General features: G+C 39.4%; 1 long non-coding RNA gene across 1 annotated transcript in view; it reads left to right on the top strand.

Moving 5' to 3' along the window:
- The window catches only part of LOC309495490, a 30819-nt gene that overhangs the window by 6651 nt on the left and 14539 nt on the right, over positions 1-9629 (top strand). The window lies entirely within an intron of this gene.

The following is a 9629-nucleotide window of genomic DNA, read 5'->3' as shown; positions in this document are numbered from 1 at the left end:
GCCGAACCGGGTCTCTCCACAGAACTACAGGTGTTTAAGGATGCAGAACTTGCCTTGTACAACACGCTGTGTTGTGTGTAACTCATTACAAGTAACGTGAGTTACGTAATCACATTACTTTTTCAAGTAAGTAGTGAAGTAACGCATTACTTTTTCAATTTACAACAAAATATCTAAGTTACTTTTTCACATTTCTTGACTGACAGCTCTACTGTCCTCATGTTGAGAGAAATAAAGTGAGGAGAGGTGTGTGTGTGTGTGTGTGTGTAAACATGATGGTTATTTTAGTTCTAGACTAAATGTGAACGCGCATTTACTCATCTCACTTGCACGAAAACATTCAGTATTCCTCAAAATGAATAAAAACAGTAAAATGCAATCTCAGAATTTTATGCAAAACTTTTATAACTTTTAACTATATTTAAAATACACAATTTTACTTTATGTATTTAATCTCACTTGATTGACCAATGTCTTTGCTGCTGACCTTCAATGATCTAATTCAACCATACTAATCAGCAAAAATGACTTTAGATTAGATTTAGAAATAAGAGTGTTGAACTTCCTTCTCCTGAATCCTATTGTTCTTTAATCCAGAATAACAGCAGCTGAAAGGTTTGTTTGAGTGGCGCCCTCTACTGTACAGGAGTGAATCTGCATTTCCTTCAGCCTGAGGATTATTATTTCACTTTAGCTGTGAAAGGGTCTAAACCATGGGTCACCAAACTAAGGCCCGCCACCCCCCTCTGACTGGCCCCCCAGCCCATCTGCCCCCCACTACTTGAAACGGCCCTATGAGGCAATCCCCAAAAGTCGTCATGGCCTATTTTTTTTTTAATTGCTTTTTGGAAAATAACAACATGTCTGCATCTGGTATTTTGTTGATTTTTTTCAGTTACATTTTTTTGAATTTTCCGAATTTTCGTCACCTGACATGTTCGAGATCAAGCAGTGACAGACAATGCACGCGCACAGAACTGTCAGATAACTGTCAGTGTTCAGGAAGTTTGGTGACCCCTGGTCTAAACATTTGCCAAAATTATAACTTTTATTATTAAAAAACAAACAAGCAAGCTCAGCCCAAGTGAGAAAAAGTAACGCAAAAGTAATGTAACACATTACTTTTCATAAAAAGTAACTAAGTAACGCAATATTGTAATGCATTACTTTTAAAAGTCACTTTCCCCAACACTGCAGACACGTTACACACTCACATCGCACGGGCCGAACCGGGTCTCTCCACAGAACTAGCTTACCTTGTTCAGAGGGAGCAATGTTGCTAAGCAACACAGGACACATCCACAGTAACCACGGTGACAGCGCCATTATAACGACAGAGGAACGGACAAGGTGAAAGCGGCGAGACAGTCTCCTTGTAGAGTCAGATGAACCTGGAGAGAGAGAGGCAGTTAACAGAGAGACAGTGTGTGTGTGTGTGTGTGTGTGTGTGTGTGTGTGTGTGTGTGTGTGTGTGTGTGTGTGTGTGGAGTTCAGAGGACTGAGTCAATTCATTCCAGAGATACACAGACAGAGAAGATGAACATGAATGAGATGAGAGTAAAACTCAGAACTCCTGCCACATCGCTGGATCACTGTTTCAGGTTACAGCCGAACCCGCTAATAGGGGTGGTTGATTATGATTTCACTTTTCTAACTTTAGTTAGTGTGTAATGTTGCTGTTTGAGCATAAACAACATCTGCAAAGTTACAACGCTCAAAGTTAAAAGCAAAGGAAGACAATTTTTTTAAAGGAACACTCCACCCATTTGCATTAAGCTTTGCATTGTTAGAAACCCAGTCATACTATTGAATGGTCGTGCAACACTCTCTCATTTTCCCCTGAGACGGGAGAAACCCGTATTTACCTCTTAACACTTCCTCCCACAATGACGCAAAAATCGTCATTTTGCGTCATTGTAGGAGGAAGTGTAAGAGGGGGTGGATTTCTGTTGAGACTACAAGCACTAGTTCCCACCCTTTCAAACCCGCCCATAGGGGGTTGGACCTAATGCGCTAACAGACCTATCACAGATCAGTGCCAGTGCGTTTGATTTCCAATGCCATCCTCTTTTTCCCCGACATGTCCAGCCGTCGAGATTGTCCAAAATGTCCGGGATTCGGCTTTTGCTTCTGCGGTCGCCATTCATTGTTTACATGCACACCTTTTGTTTCAATCTAACTGAATTCATTCCGATTGGTGAATCTGAATGTAGTGTTTACATGAACGCTAAACAAGTGATCGGTTGATGTGCGTTTTAACATTGCTAAGAAAATTCCCGCTCCTCCGTGAGAGATAGGAGACCGGTGCGTCTCAGTAATCACGCCACCGGCCTCGCGCCGTTCTCCCGCGGCCCTCAGCCTCGTCCTGCTCGCCACAGTAAACATAATGAAAGCCGAATCCCTGACATTTTGGGCGATCTCGAAATCCAGGGCAAACTCATCACGGAGACTCGCTAGTAGCTTAGCTTTGTTGTTGTCAACTGCCCTCTCTTACCAGTAGGCATGGCTTGGGAGTGGCCTCCTAGGGCAGCGAAGCAAGTGCATTCTGGGAGTTGTTGTCTTTCATCCACATAAGCCAAAAATACATTTTCTGGCTTTTCTTAGTCTAGAAAGCTCCAAATTCAAAAATAATTTCACATTTCTTCTACATAAATGACCTATTTTAAATACACATTCATCTTTCCAGAGGTAAAGTGTCCCTTTAAGGACTACAACAAACGGCAGGAAGGGACTACACGACATTCCTCTCGGGATAGTGACATCACCAACCCCAATGTTTACATAAACCCCGCCCCCGGAACACGATTTATAGATTATCAAGACAGAATATGCTAATCAAAGACTAGAAGATAACTACACATAAGCTACATAAATTCATCAACAAACCATTCAGAAATGTTGCCACTTCTTCTTGAGTCTCTCCATCTTTCTAACTCCAGTTTGAACATAAAAGGCTAAACGTTTGATACATTTTCAGTGCATGTCTGTGTGAAGTAATCAAAGCTGCTAAGGACCAGAGCTCTTGAAGCTCCGTCCTCTGTGCCGGGAGCAGCAGCTCATTTGCATTTAAAGGGACAGACACAAAACTAGACGTTTTTGCTCACTTTAACATGCTATATAAAAATATCTGTGGGGTATTTTGAGCTAAAACTTCACATACACACTCTGGGGACATCAGAGATTTATTTTACATCTTGTGAAAAGGGCAGTTTTTGTGTTACCCAGATCCTGGGTCAGACGTAACAACCCAATGTTTGCGTACTTTTCTTGTGTTACTCAGATCCTGGGTCAGACGTAACAACCCAGTGTTTGGGTAGTTTTTGTGTTACTCAGATCCTGGGTCAGATGTAACAACCCAATGTTTGCGTAGTTTTCTTGTGTTACTCAGATCCTGGGTCAGACGTAACAACCCAGTGTTTGGGTAGTTTTTGTGTTACTCAGATCCTGGGTCAGATGTAACAACCCAATGTTTGCGTAGTTTTCTTGTGTTACTCAGATCCTGGGTCAGACGTAACAACCCAGTGTTTGGGTAGTTTTTGTGTTACCCAGATCCTGGGTCAGATGTAACAACCCAGTGTTTGGGTAGTTTTAGTGTTACTCAGATCCTGGGTCAGACGTAACAACCCAGTGTTTGTGTAGTTTTAGTGTTACCCAGATCCTGGGTCAGACGTAACAACCCAGTGTTTGGGTAGTTTTTGTGTTACCCAGGTCCTGGGTCAGATGTAACAACCCAGTGTTTGGGTAGTTTTAGTGTTACTCAGATCCTGGGTCAGACGTAACAACCCAGTGTTTGGGTAGTTTTTGTGTTACTCAGATCCTGGGTCAGATGTAACAACCCAATGTTTGCGTAGTTTTCTTGTGTTACTCAGATCCTGGGTCAGACGTAACAACCCAGTGTTTGGGTAGTTTTTGTGTTACCCAGATCCTGGGTCAGATGTAACAACCCAGTGTTTGGGTAGTTTTAGTGTTACCCAGCTCCTGGGTCAGATATAACAACCCAGTGTTTGGATAGTTTTAGTGTTACCCAGATCCAAGGCTTTTTGCGCCCTCTTCAGGAGAGAGCAGTGCAGCTCCTTCAAATTGGTGCATGTCTTCGGTAAAATACAGGTTTGAGTAAATGTTATTTTATCTAAACACGTTATTGTTCTGTATATCGCTTAATTTTATGCAAAGCAACATACAGGCGCGCGATGTGAGTCGCCTAAACAAGTGTTGCATCGATCTTTTTCACGTGATGGAAACGCCGGATGCCTAGAATAAAATTTTATGATTTTATTCAAAAAGATACAGAAAATAAATAAAATAAAATGTAAATAAAATATGTTCTCAGAACTGTGCACTGATTGTATATGGACAGTTTGTGGAGCTGTAGCCGCATATTTCTTCTATGAGTGAAACGCAGGGCGGGGTGTGAAGTTAGAAGTTCCCCCGCTGAACATGGTCAATTACACTTGAATTACTTCTAAATGTTTACATTTTTACTTCTAATATTTGTTAAATGCGCTTAAATGTTGGCAATATATATAAAAATATCTATATTAAAAATGATATAAAATATACTATACTGTGAAATACGATTGAAAATAAAGGAATTATCATGCAAGCCAGTCAATGTATCGAGTATTTTTTTTAAAGTTTAGAGGATTTAAATGAATCCATAGACATTAATTAATGTATAAAGAAAAGAAAAGAAAAAAAAGGAAAAAAAATAGTACTATAGTAAAAATTAATCAACTATGCTGGGTTAAATAAACAACCCAATTTGCTGGGTAAAATGAACCCAACATTTGTCCTGTCCTATATTTACCCAGCCCCTGGGTTGAAAACAACCCAAAAACCCAGTGTTTTTAGAGTGCTGTGAGGAAGGTCAGGGCTTATTATGATGGCTGTGTTTATCGACGCATCTATTGATCATCAGGCTCCAATACTGTCATAGCAGTAGGTGTTTTCTGCAGAGATGATCATAACATCAGAGGGAACAGCAGTTGAGCGAGCGGCTCAATATCACGTTCAGGTCACGCCACAGGCTGATCACGCCAGAGGCCTGAACGCAGACCTGCAGCCTCATGAACAAGCCTCCACCTCCACACTGTCATATACAGCTCATTCCTCATTTAAACATTCCCTGTTTTTTACAAGAGCTTTAGAGGTCATGCACATACACAGTAGAGACCAAAAGTGTGTCCCGAAGGGAGTTTGTATGTTTTTAATGACCCTACAAGTTTGATTAAGCCATCAAAATATAAGGAAAATATTTTATATTCTTTACTGTTTTGTTCTTCCCTCATATTCAAAATATTTAAACTTGGTTAAGGTGTTTATCTGACCAAATTATTTGGCATTAAAAGGCAAATTACAGCTACAGGTTTTATTTTACAATGCAAAAAACAAATTGTAGAAAAACAAAAAAGCTCACAAGAAAAAGCAAACATTTACTACAGCATTATAAGTTATTAATATTTCATTGGTTGTCTCTTGTTTTTGCATCGGTTATTTTTATTTTTTTTATGACAGTCTGGACAAAAATGATGTCGCACAATTCATATTATCACAAAATAAAACAATCGACTGCAAGCACAACAACTACGCAATATGCTTACAAAATTTCAAACAAATTTGTTATAATATTTAAATAAAGTGTAAAGTATGCCAGACATCACTTTTATCCTCTACTGTACATACAGGGTATATATTTATATATATATATATATATATCGCGCTATATAGACAGACTTTAACATTGTCCATGGTTCGTAAAAATTCTGTCATAATCTATTATCACCATCATAGCTACACGATTCTGAACAGACAACTAAACAAAATAACATGATTTACTAGAGGTTCTGACAAAATGTTAATTGCTGCAGTCTATTTAAAATAAATGAATTATTTAATATATTCTGAATCTAAATAAATTATTTAAAAAATATGACTCACTCATTACTAGATGAATCAGTGTTTTTTAAACGAATCTCTTGAATGAATTCCTGACAAATAAAAATGTTAACTCACTTGTCGCCACCTACTGGTGTAATAATGTAATTGATACAAATATTTGGTGGTGGTGGCACAATGGATAAGACACATGCCTTTGGTGTGAGAGACCCGGGTTCGAATCCACTGTGAGACACCAATGTGTCCCTGAGCAAGACACTTAACCCCTAGTTGCTCCAGAGGCGTGCGACCTCTGACATATATAGCAATTGTAAGTCGCTTCGGATATAAGCGTCAGCTAAATGAATAAATGTAAATGTAAATGTAAATATTTGAAGTGTCAAGTTAAAGAGGCTACATGCGATTTTCTGAAATTTAAACTCGCGACTGACACCTGTGGCCAAAAAACGGAACTGCTCTTCCTTTCTGCTCGCTCTCGTACGTGCACACTTCACAAGTCATCCGCTGCAAAGAAGTCAACATTATGTTTACAGAGGTAAGAACAGTCAAATACATATATTGTTTGAGAAACTAAGTTTGTTTGCTGACAAGCGGTGGTGGCAGAGTGATCTGAAACGTTTAACATGAACGCGCTTGACGTCACATCCGCAGGCAGCGCGGGAAAAATCCGACCCGACAGAAAATAGGAAAAATAGGATACAGGCTTATAGGTGCACCCACTGTGAGCTGACAAGGTGTCAGTATGCTCATCAGGAGATGTTTGAGTCATAAATGGTCAAATAAAAAGGCTATTGTTACGTTTATTTTGGGGAAAAAAAGGCATATAGCCTCTTTAATTTCATGAGGTGATTTTCTCTATTTTGATCACTACAGTAGACACCAGTGTTTATATTCGAACTATAAACGTTTATGCCAATACTTGATTAAATGAATGATTGAAAGACAGAAATAATGATACTGTGTGGTAGAAAAGGCTGTTTGAGTTTAATATCTATCCATGACAACGGCTCTCTCTGGATCAGAACACAGATCTGAATGTTAACTGTGATTTTATCACAGGTTTAATAGACAGAGCCGAATCACTGTCATTTAGGAAACACCATAATGGTGAACAAACATTTTAAAACATTGGCATCTTAACCTCTGTTCATAGACGTCTGACAGAAATAAAGTCAGTCTGGTTAGTAATAAGTGAAGCTGGTATTGCTGTTTGTGTAGTTGTTTAATCCTTCTCTACTGAGATCTTCACAGATTTAATGTCTTCTTTTATCTTCAGTTGATTTCATCTAAAGCCTGGTTCACACGGGACGATTTTAAAATTGTCGGCCGATTTTCCAAACCTGAGAGACCCCACACACGGGGATAAAAAAATCACGGGTCTAACAGTTTTGGTCGTACAGTGTGTGGTGCGCAGCCATACGGCAAAATCAACACATCACACACGAACCGATTTGACTCCCGAGCATTCCCAGATCAGACGGGAAATCGCGCAAAATACCTCGAGATCAAACGTGACTTCAGAGTAAACAATCATGGCGGACGAAGAGGATGCAGTGGCAATAGTTTGTAGTTTGTTTTTAACCGAAAAAAAACGTTATCAAAAGAAAAGGCGATGATCTCTGACGTCCACCGGACTTTCTGGTGCGCCATGCCACCGGCTGTTTTGATTATATTTCCCGGTGTTTCCTCGCCACCTCGCTTTCTGATTGGCTACACTCCACAGTCCACAGGCTGCGTGCTCGGGGGACACCACACACGAGAAGAAATCGGGCCAAATAAATCCAACATGTTGGATATCCCCGATTTGAGATTGGAGCGGTCCCGACGTCCTTCCGAGCAGACGAGAGCAGCCTTAACACACCACACACGGCAGGAATATCTGATCAGATTATTTTACGATAATCGGAGCATCCTTAAGATTGTCGGAAGGGGTGAATCGGGGCTAAAATCGGCCTAATTATCCTGCCGTGTGAACCAGGCTTAAGACTGTGACTAAAAGTCAGTTGTAGTTCTTGTGTTTCTCTTTCCTTCAGTGATTCTGCTTGTTAACAGCAGGTGTTCATCACTAATGCTCAATCATCACTCAATCACTTAATTATCTCATTAACTTTAACACTGCTTCAGTGTTACTTTAACACTCTGTAGAGTGGGACCATATGTGCTCTGAGCAGTGTTGATTTAACACTGGGGAGTTTATTTTCCTTTAGTAGACCTTGCAAACATTAAATGAGTTTTACCGGATTCAGTGCATCTTGAACTTGTATTGTTGGAAATAAAAATAAAAGTGACTTGACTATTTCCACCACTTTCAGGGACGAAAAAAGCAGTACAGACAGAGCCTAAGTGAAATGTGGGACACGTCTTGTAGGACGCGGGACAAAGCAGGTGTTCACCCCACATGAACCAGAGGAACGTTTGTTTGAAACGCCAGAGTCGAAGTGTGTGATCGGAAGGATTTGTTTTAATTCCCAACGTAAAGATATGCCGTTAATTTTATAAACTTTTGCAAACCCAGCCAGTATAATCACGAAATTAAAGCATCCAAAATGCAATAATAGGTATAAAAAGCGTAAACAACATGATTTACGCACTAAATCCAGCTTAAACCTGAATATCTTTAGACCTCACAGCGATTTTAGCATTTTACACTTATGTTTGCATAAAGTCGAGAAGAGACTGAGGAAATGATATGTTCCTAGTCTAAAATAACAACTAAAGCTGAGCTAAAATGTGAATGACAGGCCTGAAATCTGATTCACTGTTTCAGTACAGTGTGACTGCGATCATTACGACTGGAAAAACACATTTTTAGGATCAGTAATGCAAGATCTCTTCAGACAGACACACACACACACACACACACACACACACACACACACACACACACACACACACATCGATTGATCGGTCTGTGTGGCTGTATTGCTGTCGCCATGGCAACGCTGCAATAAGGGCTGTGCCGTTTCTCTCATTGTGTTTCTCTCTCTCTGGTCGTCTTTTTTCCCCTGCTATGATCTATGTCTCAATTTTTTTTCGCAGTAACCAGTGCTGTGAAACCCCTGCGGGCTCCGTCTCCATTGATGGTGCTACAAAAATACTCACTGATCCCAGGAGACGGGATATCAGACGATTTATCAGGAGCGTTTCCCCCAGGAAAAGCAGCTCACGCCTGGACAACAGCTAAACTCAAGCCTCAGGCTTCATCTCGGCCTACAAGAAGAACGCCATTACACGCCCATCATTCCCTAGTGACAAAAAATGTACTTAATTGTATTTGAAATATATTCCCTTTTTCAATAGTACATTGCAAATATACAAAAAAATCATTGTCCTTTAGTCTATTTTCCAAAAATATACAGTACAGGCCAAAAGTTTGGACACATTACTATTTTTAATGTTTTTGAAAGAAGTTTCTTCTGCTCATCAAGCCTGCATTTATTTGATCAAAAATACAGATTTATTTTTTAATATTGTGATATATTATTACAATTTAAAATAATTGGTTTTCAATTTATTATACTTTAAATTATCATTTATTTCTGTGATGCAAAGCTGAATTTTCAGGATCATTACTCCAGTCTATCACATGATCCTTTAGAAATCATTCTAATATGATGATTCATTATCGCTTAATATTTTTTCATAACCTGTGATACTTTTTTAGGATACTTTGATGAATAAAAAAATATTAAAAAAGAAGCAACTAAATTTAAAAATAGAAATCTTTTGTAACA

Source organism: Leuciscus leuciscus (assembly GCF_965113295.1).
Source record: "Leuciscus leuciscus genome assembly, chromosome: 3".
NCBI lineage: Eukaryota > Metazoa > Chordata > Actinopteri > Cypriniformes > Leuciscidae > Leuciscus > Leuciscus leuciscus.
The sequence above is the reverse complement of the archived record's forward strand: the minus strand, read 5'-3'. Positions and strand labels throughout refer to the sequence as shown.